General features: G+C 37.4%; 1 pseudogene; it reads left to right on the forward strand.

Annotated features, from left to right (window-relative positions):
* Positions 1–10,565: 10,565 nt before the first annotated feature.
* LOC141576236 (mpv17-like protein pseudogene) lies at positions 10,566–11,111 on the forward strand (annotated as a pseudogene).
* Positions 11,112–16,687: the final 5,576 nt, after the last annotated feature.

The raw sequence follows: 16,687 nt of genomic DNA on the forward strand, positions 1-16,687 counted from the left end.
GTTGTTATTTTGGTATCAGATCTAAGACACAATTACCCAATCCAAGGTCATGAAGATTTACACTTAGGTTTTATTCTAAGAGTTCTAGTTGTAGCCCTTCATTTAGGTCTTATTCCATTTTGAGTTAACTTTTGTATATGGTATGAAGTAGGTGTTCAGATTTATTCTTTTGCATTGGGGTATCCAGTCAGCCTAGCACCAATTTTTGGAAAAAAAAAATTTCCTTGTCCATTAAATTGCCTTAGCACCTTTGTTGAAAATCAAATGTAATGTACTATAAATGTGAAAGTTTATTTCTATATTCTGGTTTCAATACAATTGATCTATATGTTTACTCTTATGCCAATGCCACACTCTCTTGATCACTCTTTTTTCAAAGTAAGTTTTGAACTTTGAAGTATGGGACTTCTAACTTTCTTATTTATTTTCAAGATAATTTTGATTATTCTGAGTACATTGAACCTCTGTATAAATTTTAGGACTAGTTTGGGAATTAAGAATCCACAGGATATTTTGATAAGAATTTTGAAGAACCTGTAATGAATTTAGGGAGTGTTGCCATCTTAACACTATTGTTTTCCAATACTTTGACATGTCACACCTTTTTGTTTACTTATTTCTATAATTTTTTGGACAAAGTTTTATAGTTTGAAGAGTATCAGTTTTGCTCCTCTTAAATTTATTCCTAAGTGTTTTATTCTTTCTGATGATACTGTAAATGGGTTTGTTTTATTACTTTTCTTTCTGGTTTGCTCATTGCTACTTGTATATAGAAATACAAGTGATTTTTGCATATTGATCTTGTATCCTGCAACAATGCTGACTCACTTATTAGCCTAATACATTTTTAGTGGATTCTAGAGGATTTTATGTATACAAGATTATATTATTTCCCAATATAGAGAGCTTTACTTCTTTCTTTCTATTTTGGACTCTTTTAATTTCATTTTCTTGCCTAATTGCCCTAGCTAGAACCTCCAATAAATGACTGAATAGACATGATCAGAGTGGCCATCTTTATTTTGTTCCTGATCTAAGGGGGGATTACTTAGTCTTTCATTATTAAGTATGATTTAAACTGTAGATTTTTCACAGAGGCCCTTTTAATCATGTTGAGGAAATTTTTAAATTCTTTTATTAAAAATTATGATGGGATATTGAATCTAATGAAATGCTTTTTCTGCATCTACTGAGATGATAATATAGCTATATATATAGAATAGAATACTACTTAACCATAGACAAGAATGAAGTTTTGCATTTTGCAAGAACACTAATGGACTTGGAGGGCATTATGCTAAGTGAAATAAGTCAGAGAGAGAAAGAGAAATACTGTATTATATCACTTGTAAGTAGAATCTAAAAAATACAAGCTTGCAAATATAACAAAAAAGAAGCAGTTTCACAGATATAGAGCACAAACTGGTGGTTACCAGCAGAGGGGGTAATGTAGGGGTAGAGGAGTGAGAGGTACAATGTATTGAGTGTAAGATAAGCTACAAGGATGTATTAAACAAGCAAACAAATAGAAATGATTGATCTAGTGCATTTATTATATATTTAACTTTTTGAGTGATATTTTAACTTTTGTATTTTTTTATTATTAACTAGTGCCATTTCTTTTCAGCTTAAAGAAGTCCCTTTAACATTTCTTGGAGAGACGGAGAAGATGGCAGAGTAGAAGGACACTCGCAGGTCACCCTCTCCCACAAATACACCAAGACCCACATCTACAGACCCACTCGGCCAACCAGAGCACCTGTGGAACTCTGAGAGAACATCGCCCTCTTCAAAAGATAAAGACGCCAAAAATCTGGTAGGAGAAAAGGAAAAAAGAAAGAACAAAAGGCAAAGAATCGCGGGACGGGTCCCGCGGGGAGGGAGTGGCAAAGGAGGACTGGCTCTCGCTCGCTGGGTCTCCCCTCTCCAACTGACAGGCCAGCGGGACGGAGGGGTAGCCTACGAGGCTCGGATCTGTAGAGAGCAGCCCTTGACTAACAGAACTAACTTAAACGGGCACAGAGCGTCCTCCCGACACCCACCCTGAGAAGGGGTTGGCAGCGGCCAGCAGCGGCGGGCAGGGCCAGGCTGCAAAAGCCGGGTGGAGGACGGGGGCGGCTGCATGGAGACAACCCTGGGGGAACGCAAGGGGCTGTGCACCGTGGCTGTGGGTGCACAGGGCAGAACAACCTGGGACCTCCATAAAACAGCAAGGTTGATGTGCTCTCGGGGGAAGGGTGCACACCCCTATCTCTGAAAACCCACGGAAAGTTTTCAGGGGAAGAGAGGCGGGGCTCAGGCACAGCCGCCATATCCTCCGCGCTGAGCACTCAGGCGGGGGCGGGGGCGAAACCTGCATCCGCACCTAAGGGCTTAGCAGCCTCAAAAGCCAGACTGAGACTGGCCTGCAGCCCAGGGCAGATAGGATCCTTCTGACCTCGTCCCTCAGAGAACTTGCTCCACAAAGACAAACAAGGAGCTGGGTTCTGGCTCGGAGCAGGGACAAGGCTGTCCCTTGGTCTTCCCCGAGCCCACCTGCAGAGCGCGGACCAGGGCAGAGCGCGCAGACGCACAGAGCAGCAAAACTACCAGCGGCGCAGGTAGAAGGAGAGCGGACCCCCTCCTTTCGGGCAGGAACACAGCCCCTGACCGAGGTGCTGGGAGGGGGCACGACCCGCCGTCCTACCCGACCAGTCTGCAACATCTGACTGCGGCATCCGGAGGGGCAGCAACCCGCCCGCCCACAGCAGAAGAGAGCTGCACCTGACCCAGTGTTAGGAGGAAGCACAAGCTGCTTGCCGACAGGTGCTGGGAGCAGCACAGAAGAGGGCGCCAACGGAGGGCCTCTGAAAACAGCAAGCTGAGCTTCCAAAACAGGACGAAGACAGAAAGGCTTCACATTAAAAGCACACAGACTCCAGGAGAACACCGACAAACCCACCCCCATTTTTTTTTAATCTGTTTTTACCTGTTCTATTTTCTATTACTCTCTTAATTTTTACTTCTTAATTCATTTCTATTTCTCTTGGGTTTTGATGTCCTGTTATTGATTAGACACAGGTTTCAAATACATCTATTCATCCCCCCCCTTTTTTTTGTAAAGGTTTTAAAAGGACGTCTCAACCCGATTAATACTCTGCTTCAACTCGCTCTTCTATTATTCATTATAAACTGTTTTCAAACCCTCTTTCTCCCTTCTTTTAAAATTCTTTCTCTCTCTTATTTTTTTTCTATTTTTCCTAAGTTCTATTCCTAAACAGGTATTAGATAGATAAAATCCATAAGGACCAAAATAAACAACTGATACTCTATAAACCACAGTGCCAGAGAGGTATGAGCAAGATGAAGAAGCAGAAAAACTTTTCCCAATTAAAAGAACAAGAGAAATCCCCTGAAAGAAAGATCAAAGAAATAGACATCGATAGCATACTAGATCAAGATTTCAAAAAAGGAGTGATCAAATTGCTGAAGGAATTAAAAGAGATAGTGTTTAGAGATATAAAATATGTCAAAAATGAAATTGAAGCTAAAAAGAAGAGCCAAGTAAAACGGGTAAACTCATTGACAGAGGTGAGGAATGATCTAAAAGCTGTACAAAGCCAACTAGAAAATGTAGAGGAACGAATTAGTGATCTAGAAGACAGGGCAATAGGAAGCACCCATTCAGAAGAACTACAAGATAAGCAAATAAAAAATACTGAAAATAGCATAAGGGAACTATGGGATAACATAAAGCATCCAATCTTCGCATAATAGGGGTCCCAGAAGGAGAAGAAAGATCAAAGGGGATTGAAAAGGTTTTTGAAGAAATCATGACTGAAAACTTCCCAAACTTAAAGAAGGAATCAGATATCCAAGTACAGGAAGCTCAGAGGGTCCCAAACAGGAAGAACGCAAATAGACCCACACCAAGACATATCATAATCAAGATGGCCAGAGTCAAGGATAAAGAAATGATTCTAAAGGCAGCAAGAGAAAAGCAAATAGTAAGTTACAAGGGAACCCCCATAAGGCTGTCAGCTGATTTCACTACACAAACACTACAGGCCAAAAGGGAGTGGCAAGATATATTCAAAGCCCTGAATGAAAAAAAGATGCAGCCTAGGATCCTTTATCCAGCAAGGCTATCCTTGAGGATAGAAGGAGAAATAAAGAGTTTCACAGACAAAAAAAAGCTGCAGGAGTTTAGCAACACTAAACCCATGCTAAAAGAAATATTGAAAGGGCTATTCTAAATAGAAAAGCAGCAGGATGTTACAGAAATGAGAAACTCACAACTGGAAAGGTGATAACTCATGAATTACAAGTAAAGTAAACACGAAATTATAAAAGAAGACACAAAAATCACTGAGAGTGGGAGAGGGAGGCAGGGAATTATAGAATATCTTTTTCTTTCTTTTTAAATTTTTTTTAACAATAGGATGGGTTTGAGATCATGTTACTATCAGTTTAATAAAAACAGTTATAGAAATGGGTTAATAGATTTACAAAAAAGGGTAACCACAAGCCAAAAATTTACAAAGGAGTCACAAAAATTAAATAAAATCCATGATAATACAAAGGAAAATTACCAAACCACAAAAGGAAGAAGAAAGGAAGAAAGAGGATATACCAATTCAACTGCAAAGATAAGTTCAAAATGGCAATAAGCACACATCTATCATTAATTACTGTAATGTTAATGGACTAAATAATCCAGTCAAAAGACATAGAGAGGCAGACTGGATAATAAAGGAAGAACATTCAATATTCTGCATACAAGAGACCCACTTTAGGGAGAAGGACACATATAGATTCAGAGTGAAAGGATAGAAAAATATATTCCATGCAAATGGAAAAGCCAATATAGCAGGTGTTGCAGTACTTATTTCAGACAAAATAGACTTTAAAACAAAGGCCATAAAGAAAGATAAAGAAGGACATTTTATAATAATTAAAGGAGTGATACAAGATGAGGATATTACACTCATTAATATATATGCACCCAATATAGGAGCACCTAAGTACATACAAGAATTACTAACAGTGATAAATGGGGATATTGATGGGAATACAATCATAGTTGGATATTTTAACACTGCATTAACATCACTAGACAGATCTTCCAGACAGAAAATAAACAAGGCAACAGAAAAATTGAATAACACAGTAGAAAAAGAAGATTTGGTGGATATTTTCAGAGGATTACACCCCCAAAAAATAGGATATACATTCTTTTCAAGTGCACATGGAACATTTTCCACGATCAATCATGTACTTGGGCACAAAAGAAACATCAACAATTTTAAGAAGATAGAAATTATCTCAAGCATCTATACTGACCACAATGCCATGAAACTGGAAATCAACAACAGAGAAACAAAGGATAGAAAAAGGAAAGCATGGAGATTAAACAATATGTTATTGAAAAACAATGGGTCAATGAGGAAATCAAAGCTGAAATTAAAAAATACCTTGAGACAAATGATAATGAAAGCACAACCACTCAAAACCTATGGGACACAGCAAAGGCACTGCTAAGAGGGAAGTTGATAGTGATACAGAACTTCCTCAAAAAAGAAGAACAATCTCAAATAAACAATTTAACCCACCACCTGAATGAATTAGAAAAAGAAGAACAAAAAGCCAAAAAAATCAGCAGAAGGAAGGAAATAATAAAGATCAGAGGGGAATTAAATACAATAGAGGTTAACAAGACCATAGAAAATATCAATCAAACCAAAAGCTGGTTTTTTGAAAAAGTAAATAAAATCGACAAACCTCTGGCCAAACTCAGAAAGAAGACAAAAGAGAGAGCACAAATTAGCAAAATAAGAAAGGAAAATGGAGAAATTACAACAAACAAAATAAAAATACATTTTTCATACGAGAATATTATGAAAAATTATATGGAACCAAACTGGATAACCTAGAGGAGATGGACAAGTTTCTGGAAACATACTGTCCACCAAAACTGAATCAAGAAGAATCTGAACACTTGAACAATCCGATCACTAGAAAGGAAATAGAAATAGCAATTAAAAACCTCCCTACAAATTAAAGTCCAGGACCGGACGGCTTCACCGGGGAATTCTACCAAACATACAAAGAAGAACTCATACCAGTCCTTCTCAAACTCTTCCAGACGATTGAAAAGGAGGGAATACTCCCAAACTCATTCTATGAAGCCACCATCACCCTGATACCAAAACCAGGCAAAGACACTACCAAAAAAGAGAATTATAGGCCAATATCACTGATGAACATAGACGCCAAAATCCTCACCAAAATTTTAGCAAATAGAATCCAACAACACATAAAAAAGATTATACATCATGACCAAGTGGGGTTCATCCCAGGGACACAAGGCTGGTTCAACATATGCAAATCAATCAATGTAATACATCACATCAACAAGAGAAAGGACAAAAACCACATGATCATCTCAATCGATGCAGAAAAAGCATTTTATAAAATTCAACATCCATTTATGATAAAAACTCTCGCCAAAGTGGGTATAGAGGGAACATATCTCAACATAATAAAAGCTATAGATGACAAACCTACAGCCAGCATAGTCCTCAATGGTGAAAAACTCAAAAGCTTCCCACTAAAATCTGGGACAAGACAAGGATGCCCACTATCACCACTCCTATTCAACACGGTCCTGGAATTCCTAGCCACAGCAGTCAGGCAAGAGAAAGAAATAAAGGTATCCAAATTGGAAAAGATGAGGTAAAAGTGTCATTATATGCTGAAGAGACTGTCTTTATTCCGTTGTATATTCTTGCCTCCTTTGTCAAAGATTAGTTGACCAAAAGTTTGTGGGTTGACTTCTGAGCTCTCTATTCTGTTCCATTGGTCCATATGTGTGTTTTTGTACCAATACCATGCTGTCTTGGTGACTGTAGCTCTATAGTATTGTCTGAAGTCTGGGAGAGTTATTCCTCCAGCCTCTTTCTTTTTCTTCAGTAATGCTTTGGCAATTCTAGGTCTTTTGTGGTTCCATGTACATTTTATTATGATTTGTTCTAATTCTGTGAAATATGTCTTGGGTCATTTGATAGTGATGGCATTAAATCTGTAGATTGCCTTGGGCAATATGACCATTTTAACAATATTGATTCTTCTAATCCAAGAGCATGGGATATCCTTCCATTTTTTTAAGTCTTCTTTAATTTCCTTACTCAGTGTTTATAGTTCTCCATGTATAAGTCTTTCACCTCCTTGGTTAGATTTATTCCTAAGTATTTTATTACTTTGGGTGCTATTTTAAAGGGGATTGTTTCTTTACTTTCTTTTTCTGTTGATTCATCGTTAGTGTAAAGAAATGCAACTGATTTTTGAACGTTAATTTTGTAACCTGCTACCTTGCTGAATTCTTCACTCAGCTCTAGTAGTTTTGTGTGGACCTTTTAGGGTTTTCTACACATAGTAACATGTCGTCAGCATATAGTGACACTTTTACCTCTTCTTTTCCAATTTGGATCCCTTTTATTTCTCTCTCATGCCTGATTGCTGTGGCTAGGACTTTCAGGACTATGTTGAATAGGAGTGGTGATAGTGGGCATCCTTGTCTTGTCCCAGATTTTAGTGGGAAGCTTTTGAGTTTTTCACCATTGAGTACTATGCTGGCTGTAGGTTTAGCATGTATAGTTTTATTATGTTGAAATATGTTCCCAGTTTGATAAGGGTTTTTAGTCATAAATGGGTGTTGAATATTATCAAATGTATTTTCTGCAACTATTGAGATAATCATGTGGTTTTTGTCCTTTCTCTTGTTGATGTGATGTATTACATTGATTGATTTGCATATGTTGAACCAGGCTTGTGTCTCTGGGATGAACCCCACTTGATCTTTTTTATGTGCTGTTGGCTTCTATTTGCTAATATTTTGGTAAGGATTTTGGCATCTATGTTTATCAGAGATATTGTCTGTAATTCTCTTTTTTGGTAGTGTGTTTGCCTGGTTTTGGTATCAAGGTGATGGTGGCTTCATAGAATGAGTTTGGGAGTATTCCCTCCTTTTCAGTCTTCTGGAAGAACTTGAGAAGGACTGGTATTAGTTCTTCTTTGTATGTCTTTTAATATTAATCCTTAGCTTATGAAATGAAAATGTCCAAATGTCCCTGGAGGAATTACAAATCAGTTTGGACTTTAAGAGTCTGCTGTTGCTATTCATCTGACTGAAATAACAGACAAAGATAAAGTCAGTTGAAAATTAACAGGAAACAATACTTTTCCCCAAACATCCATTGCAGCTATAAAGTATCATTTCAGTCACTTTCTTTGAGTGACTACTGCTTTCTCTAAAATCATAGACTATCAGAAACATTGCCATTTGAAACTCAATCAGGAAGAATAAAGTATCCCAATTCAACCTGCAGGATCTAAAACACTTTGACCCAGATAAGGGGCATTGATTTCCAACTAAGATACAGAGATTCTGATAAGGGGATTCTGGATATAACATTCTACATCTATATTAAATTCTTTTTTCAATGGAGATAGGATCTTGAGTCCACTTTGAAATTCAGTTTAGGTGTTGATGACTTTACATATAATCCTGCTTTTGTTACCAAGGCTGTTGTTCCAGAATCATACCCTTGCCCCTCCCCCAAATGGAAACCAACTACTCTTATCTAAGTTTCTGGAAGAAGCTGCAAAGAGAAAAAAATTACTGATTAGAACCAACTAGACTAAAGATGGTGGAAGATTTGATCTCCAGTAGGCCTTGAGCCTCATTATATACTCAGTATAATACACTAGCATGCTAAACGACACACTCACCAGCCTGATGACAGTTGACAATTGCCTTGGCAACCAGAAAAGCCCATACAAGGACTGGAAAGGAGTGATGCATCAGTTCTAGGTCTAAACCACACTTTTGTTTTCAGATAAGTCATGAATATTCCTCCCATTCCTTCCAAATCCTCCTCCTTTTACTTCAACCCTCCTATGTATTGGTGTACACCTGAATTGGGTTGAGAAGTTGATTTGGGAACTAGATTCCTGCTTCTCCATTCTTTGGCCATTGAATTAAGCTTGTGCTGTTCCAATCTCAGCATTGGTTTTGTTATTGGCTCTGTGAATATGACTGGGGATAAAAGAAAAAACCTCCTTGGCTGAGGCAAGAGGTCTTGGCCTGGGCTAGAATCCTGGCATGGGTCCAGTTGACCAATTCAGTAACACTTTGCCCATGAAAACACAACTTCACTTGGATTTCATCTAAACTCTACCTTTCTCTCATATGTATCATTTCTGGTCTCTTCATGCCATTATGTAGATAGGAATTTCCATCTGGAATCTTTTTCCTTCTCCATGAAGAAATTATTCTAACATTTATTTTGTTCAAATCATCTGGTAATTAATTCTTTCTGTCTTCGTGTGGAATGTCATTATTTAACTTTTGTTAAAAAATTTTTTTTTACTGGGTATTACGCTCCAGTTTATTTTTTTTTTTCTTTCAGTACTTTTAAAGATGTTACTCCATTGTTTCTGGCTTTCACAGTTTCTAATGGAAGATGGCTGTCATTCTCATTTTGTTCCCTTAATATGACTTTTTTTCTCATTGCTTTTAAGATTTAATCTTTATTACTGTTATTTTTCATTTATTGTGTGCATTTTGTAGCTTTCCCAATATTTCTTCTGCATTTGGTTGGTATAGAATCTTGGATATCATGGATTGTAGTTTGTATCAAATTCAGAAAAAATTTGGCCATTATGTTTTTTTAATTAATTGTACATCACTTCCTCCTTCTGGGACTCCAATTACATATAGTTAGACAGCTTTATATTGCCCCACAGCTCACTAAATTTCTGTTTATTTATTTTTTCCTTCTTTTTTACTTCCATGCCTCATTTTGGACTATTTATTTTACTATATCTTCAAGTTCACTTATCTTTTATTCTGAAATGTTTCACTTTCTGTGTTATGAATTTGTCAAACTAACACTTCTTAAGTGGAGCATGGGGTGTGGATAGTGAGCCATGGTTCAAAAATAGACCAGAGAAATTTAAATAGATTTGTGTCTCATAGGTCCTGGAGGAAGAGCCTGTCATGCAACAAGAGGCCACATGAAAAGGGTCAAGGCAAAATGCAGACAGAGAAAGACAGGACCTGGCGCACATGCATATATTAGGGTCTGTGCTTAGAGTGTTTTGGGGTTCTTGGGCTAAGGCTGGTTGGCCAATTCAGACCAAAATAATAGTGTTTAGTAAGCTCTAAAAGGGTCTTCTCTAAGGGGAACAAAAGAAAAGACACTAGGAGGAACTGTTTGATCACAAGTGCTTTGAAGTAGTCAAATCAGGCAAGAACAATGAAAGACCCTGAATAGCCAAAGATATCTTGAGGAGGAACAGCAAAGTAGGAGGCATCTACCCTCCTGATTTCAATTTATATTACAAAGTTATAGTAATCAAAACAGTATGGTAGTGGCATAAAAACAGGAATATAGAAAAGTAGAACAAAATAGAGAGCCCAGTTATAAATGTAAGTGTATACAGTTAGCAATTTTTGGCAAGGGTGCCAGGAACACACAATGGGGAAAAAAGACTCTTTTATAAATAGTATTGAAGGGGCGGGACTGGAGGGTGCCTAGGGCTGGGGCATTGCAGGCTGGTGGCGTGTGTTTCTGTTACCCTGGCTCCCAAACATGCAGCTCTATGCCAAGCTCTTCAGGGCCGGCAATGCACTGCAGCAGCTGCTGCCAGGTGGCCAAGCCTACTGGCATCAGACACAGCACATGTCCACCATGGCCATAGCCTTCCACATGAACTTCAACTATGTGTGGCTGCACCTGCTGAAGTGTGCACTGCCAGGCCATGCATGGTGCACCATCCTGGCCAAGGTCTGTGTGACCAGGCACTCAAAGTGTTTGTGGGGTCTCTGCCTTCTATGCAAATGTGAGTATTCAGTATGGAAAGGATGGTATATTTTTGGACATGAGACAAAAATTCTGGGATATCTTTAAGAGTGGTCTGATGTACTGGCTGGTCTGATGTACTGGCCTTTTGTACAGCTGGCGAACTTCAGCCTTGTTCCTATTCACTGGAGAACACCTTACACTGTACCCTGGTTTTCTGTGGTCACCTTCCTCTGCTTCTCACAACAGCATGGGGATGGCATGTAAAAATCAGCTTTCACTCTCCTTCATATAAAGGGGACACACAAATTTGAAAAGGCTTCAGAGAAATGACAAGTCATGAACTCCCTGAAAATGACTGACTTTTCCTCTTAAATGCAGAGGATTGACCGCAGATGAAATATTCTGCTTACTAGTCTTGTGCTCCATTTTGAAGAATTACTAGTCCATAGACCCAAATAATTTTTAATTAGCAATAACTTTCATTTTCATTCACATCTCCTTTTTCCCATTCTAATCTGAAAGTATTACTTCTCTAATACTTTGGCTATTATCAATAACAGTGGCAAAGTGGCATTTTATAATCATTACTATTTCTAGTCTAATATTTTATTGACAATTGATTTAAGGAACCCCTCTCATTTTAATTGTATACATCTCTCATCTAAATTCTCAGGTTATGTCCTAAACATTTTTGGATCATATTGCCTTTTATAACAAAAATAGTCCTTATAGTAAATTTCTATTTACAAGGAATTCAATTGGGAAGAGTGAATGATCAGGTTTCCCCCTAAAATACTGTATAATAATTTATTATTATGCTGTTGCTAAGGTTATGCAAGTACATTTTATATCAATCAATGAATCAATCAATCAATAATAACAAAGAATAGTAATATTATTGGGAAACTGAATATCCACATGCAAAAGAACAAAACTGAATCAGTATTTTACCTCACTCACAAAAAATAAATTGACATTAATTAAAGACTTACATGCCAGCATGAAAATATAAACCTTCTATGAGAAAATGTAAGGGAAAATTACCCTGACATTGGTCCTGGAAATGATTCTTTTGGATAAGACAATAAAAGCACAGAGAACAAAAGCTAAAATAAGCAAGTGAGACTACATCAAACTAGAAAGTATCTGCAAAGCATGTAAAATTCAATAAATTGAAAAGGCCACCTACAGAATGGGAGAAAATTTTTTCTAGCCATTTATTGGCTAATGGGTTAATATAACAAAAAATATTAAAAATTCATGAAACTGAAGAGCAAAAAAAGCAAATAATTCAATTTTAAAATGGGCAAATGACCTGAACAAATATTTTTCCAAAGAAAACATGCAAATGGCCAATAGGTACATGAAAATGTGCTCAACATCCCTAATCATCAGGAAAATATAAAGTAAAACTGTTACATGTCAAGTTAAAAAATGCATATCCAGGGATTTCCAGTCAAGATGGCAGAGTAGTAGGACCATGAACTCGCCCTCTCTAACAATCACAAAACTACCACTGACTTCTAATCAACCATCAAAAAAAAAAAAAAAAAAAAAAACCCTGAAACCTAGCCAAAAAAAATCTTCAACTGGAAACAAAGAGAGAATTCAGTCAGTAGGAAGGGCGTGATTGCAATATAATTGAGCCCCATAACTCCTAGATGAGCTACCCACAAACTGGAGATTAATTAAATTCTAGAGGCCCTCCCACAGGAGTGAGAGTTCTGATCCCCATGTGAGGCTCTCCAGCCCAGGTTTCCAGCATTGGGAGGAAGAACCCCCAGAACATCTGGTTTTGAAGGGCAGCAGGGTTTAATTACAGGAGCTCCACAGGACTGGGGAAAACAGAGACTTCACTCTCTTGAGAAACACAGAGAATCTTGCACGTCCCAGGAAAAAGGGCACAGGCAGTGATTTCATAGGATCCTGGGCCAGGCTTGCCTGCTCACTTTGGAGGGTCACCTGGGGAGGTTGGGGGCAGCTGTGGCTAATCCTGGGGGACATTAAAGCTGGAGACATACTACCTAATAAAACTAAAAAAGAAAGAAAAAAGCTGGAGACAGACATTCAGGGAGTGGTCATCTACATGAGCTTTCCTGGAGACTGACATCTTGCCTTGATTATTGGCTCCAAGACCTGGCTCCACCCAACAGCCTGTAAGCTTAAGTGCTGGGAAACCTCAGGCCAAACAACATACTGTATGGGAATGAAGCCCCACCCATCAGCAGTCTTCCTGAGCCCACAGCTGCCTCTAGACATGCCCCTAGACATGTCCCTAGACATGTCCCTGCCCACCAGAAGGCCAGGACCCAGCTCCACCTAGCAGTGGGCAAGCACCAACTCTTCCTCCCAGGAAGCCTGTATAAACCTCTAGTCCAGCCTCATCCACCAGGAGGCAGATACCAGAAATTAGAAAATAAGAATCCCAAAGCCTGTGGAAGGAATCCACAAACAGGCCGGACTCTACACTGGAACTGGCTGGGCCCTAGCCCTTGGGTGACAAGAGGGGAGTGCATTCCTGGGATGCATAGGACATCTCATACAGAGGGCCACTTCTACAAGGTCAAGAAATGTAATTAATCTACATAAAAATACAAATAGAAATTTAGAAAAAATATGGTGGCAGAGGAATATGCTTCAAGCAAAGGAACAAGATTAAATCCCAGAAGAAGAAATAACTGGTGAAGAGATAGGCAATTTATCTGAGAAAGAGTTTAGAATGAAGATGGTGAGGATGTTCAGAGAACTCAAAAGAATTATAGATGCACAGACTGAAGTTTTTAGAAAAGAGCTGGAAAATATAAAAAATACCCAGGCAGAGTTGAAGAATAAAATTACTGAAATGAATAACATACTAGAAGGAACCAAGAATAGACTAAATGAGGCAGAAGAATGGATTAGTGAGCTAGAAGACAGATTAGTGGAAATTACTACTGCAGAACGAAAAAAAAAAAAAAAAAACCACAAGAATGAAAAGAAATGAGGATAGTTTGAGAACTCTGGGACAACATGAAGCACATTAATATTCTCATTATAGAGGTCCCAGAAAGGGAAGAGAGAGAGAAAGGGCCTGAGAAAATTTTTGAAGAGATAATAACCAAAATTTTTCCCAAATTGGTAAAAGAAACAGTCACCCAAGTCCAGGAAGCACAGAGAGTCCCATACAGAATTAACCCAAAGAGGAACATGACAAGACACATAGTAGTCAAATTGACAAAAATTAAAGATAAGGAAAGAAAAATATTAAAATCAGCAAGAGAAAAGCAGCAAATAATCTACAAGGGAACTCCCACAAGGTTATCAGCTGATTTTTCAGCAGAAATTCTACAGGCTAGAAGGGAGCAGCACATTTCAAGTGGTGAAAAGAAAAAACTACAACCAAGAATACTCTACCCAGCAAGGCTCTCATTCAGATTTGATGGAGAAATTAAAAGCTTCACAGATAAGCAAAAGTTAAAATAATTCAGAGTCACCAAACCAGCTTTACAACAAATGTTAAGGAAACTTCTCTAGGTAGAAAAGAAAAGGCTACAACTAGGAACAAGAAAATTACAAAATGAGAAAGCTCAACAGTAAAGGCAAACATATAGTAAAAATAGGTAATCATCCACACACAAACTAACAGGAAATTTGAAAGAAAAATGTGGTAAAATCATCTGTATCCACAATAGGCAGTTAAAGGATACACAAAAAAATTACATGTAAAATATGATACTGAAACCAGTAATTGTGAGGGGAGGAGGGTACAAATGAAGAATATCTAAAATGCATTTTAAATTAAGAGATCAGCAACTTAAAGCAATCATGTACATATAGACTTCAATGCCAAAACCTTACGGTAACTGCAAACTAAAAATCTGTAATAGATATACACACAAAAAAGAAAGAGAAATCCAAATGCAACTCTATAGTCATCAAAACAAAAGAGAAAAGAACAAAAAGAAGAAAGAGAAAAAAAGACCTACAAAAACAAATCCAAATCAATTAACAAAATGGCAATAAGAACATCCATATTGATATTACCTTAAAAGTAAACAGATTAAATGATCCAACTGAAAGACATAGACTGGTTGAATGGATACAAAAACAAGACCTATATATATATATATGCTGTCTGCCAGAGACCCACATCTGAGCTAGAGACACATACAGGCTGAAAGTGAGGGGAGGGAAAATGATATTCCATGCAAATGGAAACCAAAAGGAAGCTGGAGTAGAAATACTTATATCAGACAAAATCAACTTTAAAATAAAGACAAGAGACAAAGAAAGACACTACCTAATGCTCAAGTGATCAATCCAAGAAGATGTAACAATTATAAATATACATGCATCCAACATAGGAGCACCTCAATATATAAGGCAACTGTTAATAGACATAAAGGGAGGAACTGACAAAAACACAATAATAGTAGGAGACCTTAACACCCCACTTACATCGATGGACAGATCACCTAGACAGAAAAATCAATAAGGAAATATAAGCTTTAAATGACACATTAGAGCAGGTGAACTTAATTGATATTTATAGAGCATTCCATCCAAAAGGAGCAGAATGCACATTCTTCTCAAGTGCACATGGAATATTCTCCAGAATAGATCACATGCTGGCCCACAAAGCAAACTTTGGTAAATTTAAGAAAATTAAAATCATATCCAGCATCTTTTCCAACCACAATGCTACAAGAAAAAAAAAACAAAACAAAACAAAACTACAAACAGATGGAGGCTAAACAATATGCTACTAAACAACCAATGGGTCACTGAAGAAATCAAAGAGGAAATAAAAAATACTTAGAAACAAATGAAATTGAAAAGATGATGATCTAAAGCCTCTGACACACAACAAAAGCAGTTCTAAGAGGGAAGTTTATAGCGATACAAGCCTACCTCAAGAAACAAGAAAAATCTCAAATGAACAACTTAAACTTACACCCAAAGCAACTAGAGAAAGAAAAATAAACAAACCCAAAGTTAGTAGAAGAAAAGAAATTAAAAGATTAGAGCAGAAATAAATGAAATAGAGACAAAAAAAAAAAAAAAAAGAAAAAAGAAACAAGACCCGTGTATATGATGCCTACAAGAGACTTACCTCAGATCTACAGACATATACAGACTGAAAGTGAGGGGATGGAAAAAGGTATTCCATGGAAATGGAAATTTAAAAAAGCTGGAGTAGCAATACTTATGTCAGACAAAAGAGGCTTTAAGATAAAGACTGTTACAGGAGACAAAGAAAGACACCACATTATGCTCAAGTGATCAATCCAAGAAGATATAACAATTGAAAACACATAGGCACCCAACATAGGAACACCTAAATATATAAGGCAAATAATAATGGACATAAAATAGATTTTTAGAAATTTTGAAATAGGTGACAGAAAAGCTAAATTATCAGACCCAGAAAGTTGGAAAGCTGAAAAGTGGTGTACTCTTCCAGGTCAATGTAACTTTTTGAACAGTAAGAGTTTCTAGTTTATACACAGTAAAATACTATTGTCTTTTTTATGATTCTTTAATAGACATAAAAGATACTTAACTACAATTCTAGAATGGGATTACTGCCTTGAAACATCTGGGTAACCATCAATGACCTGATGCTGTTTTTTTACAATGTCTTATAGGTGGATGAATAAGAATAGAATACTTTGGAGCACTGTGTCCTGCATAAAGTTAAGCTGCATGAGGAACAAGATTGTAGAATTCTGCAAACTTCACATTAATGCACTAAAGCCCCAATAAGGAAAGGGATAAGTTTGCTCTCGAGTATTCTCTGAGATTCACTTCTGCTTCCTCTGCAGTCCTATTTAGAGCAATAATTATCAAACCTGACTACA

The sequence above is a fragment of the Camelus bactrianus genome, chromosome X (assembly GCF_048773025.1).
Source record: "Camelus bactrianus isolate YW-2024 breed Bactrian camel chromosome X, ASM4877302v1, whole genome shotgun sequence".
Taxonomy (NCBI): domain Eukaryota; kingdom Metazoa; phylum Chordata; class Mammalia; order Artiodactyla; family Camelidae; genus Camelus; species Camelus bactrianus.